Source organism: Microtus ochrogaster, chromosome 2, assembly GCF_000317375.1.
Source record: "Microtus ochrogaster isolate Prairie Vole_2 chromosome 2, MicOch1.0, whole genome shotgun sequence".
NCBI lineage: Eukaryota > Metazoa > Chordata > Mammalia > Rodentia > Cricetidae > Microtus > Microtus ochrogaster.
The window spans coordinates 17217530-17219251 of record NC_022010.1 but is presented as its reverse complement, the minus strand read 5'-3'; positions in this window follow the sequence as shown (position 1 = coordinate 17219251).

Here is a 1722-nt window from a genome sequence, read left to right as displayed (position 1 = left end):
TCTCTCTCTCTCTCTCTCTCTCTCTCTCTCTCTCTCTCTCTCTGCACACTACCTTCCTTCACCAGGCCTGCACCCCCCCATCCAAAAACCTCCTAAGCGGGTTTGTTGCGTGTTCCGCGTTTCCTTCTCACTCGCGCCAGGTAATTTCCTTTCCTTGCTCAGGCCTTGAGGAAAGGTGTACGTTGGTATGAACCCCTCGACACATGATCCTCTTAGCTAGAGGACACCCTGACCTGCTGCTCACACCTAGTGGTTCTGCAAGGCTCTGACATCTGAACAGGGCCCTGTGAGCGGCCTCCAAACCCACTCTAGTCAGGGCTCTAGCAGAAAACGTAAAACCAAGTCCTTAAAAAAAAAAAATACAAGGTGTCACTGTGTAGCCCTGGCTGAAACATGCTATGTTCTCACAGAAATCCACCTTTAATCCACCTGGGATTAAAGGAATGTGTGATCCCACCTGGGTGACAAAGTATTGGTTTTGTTTGTTTGTTTTGTTTTTTAAATTCCACTCATTTCCCAGTCCTTGTAACCTCCCCCAAAAGAAAGTAAAAAATTAAAATCAAAACCAAACAACAACAAAAACACTGTGCTGACCCCTCTGGGCAGTGACCTGCTTCTCTATCAACCGTAGCGTTCTCTTACATCACTGCTGTTGCGCTCCAGCTCACTACACACGCACCTCTCTGCTCGGCTGTCTTTCCCGCTCTCCAGCTCACTACACACGCACCTCTCTGCTCGGCTGTCTTTCCTGTCCTGATCACACACGCCTCTCTGCTCGGCTGTCTTTCCTGTCCTGATCACACACGCGCCTCTCTGCTCGGCTGTCTTTCTTGGCCTGATCACACGCACCTCTGCTTGGCTGTCTTTCCCGCTCTTCATCATGTATTCATTTGTCCTAGTGGCGCTGGGAGCTGCAGTGTGTCACCCTTTTGCCCAAACAGCTTTACTTGCAAATGTTTATTGCAATGAGTCATTGGTCTGGTTCAAGACCTTTGGCTTCTGCTAAACGATCAATACTGGACCATCACTTAGCACGATGGGGTTAATGCTGAAGATCAGAGAGCCAGAGCAGCCGGCCCTTAGAGACTTGTTTTACCTCTAGCAATGCTCAGACCCAAGGGGCGATCCTGTTCTCAGACTGCATCTCTGGATTGCATCTGTCTACACCAAGTCTCAGACTGCAGCTGTCTCCTTCCGCCTATATTCCTCTCTGCGCCCAGCCATATCACTCCTGTCTTCCCCTCCCTAGTGCTGGGATTAAAGGCCTGGGATTCCCAAGTGCTGGGATCACCTTTGTGTGAGCTCTGTTTCTCTTTTAAACAGATTCAATCTCCTGTAGCCCAGGGTGGCCTTGAACTATCAGATCTGTCTCCCGAGTCCTGGAATGAAAGGTGTGAGCCACCACTGCCTGGCCTCTAGTGACTTAGCTCTGCACTCTGATCTTCAGGCAGGCTTCATTCATTTAGACATAAACAAAATATCACCACCCCTCACAGAAACTCCTCTTAGTTATCTTGCTCTTGCCCAAACTCATGGAGATCCTGAGGCTACGGTTCCTCGGTAAGAGCAGCCCTTCACATGTTCCAACAGCTCACAGATGGGGCAGGTGTTGGGGTGGGCCAATCAAAGGCCTGGATCTGGGCCTGGGTGGGGCCTGGGTTGGTCAGCCCATCCCCTCCACCCTCACCAGCTCAGGCCTGGATCTGGGCCTGGGTGGGGCCT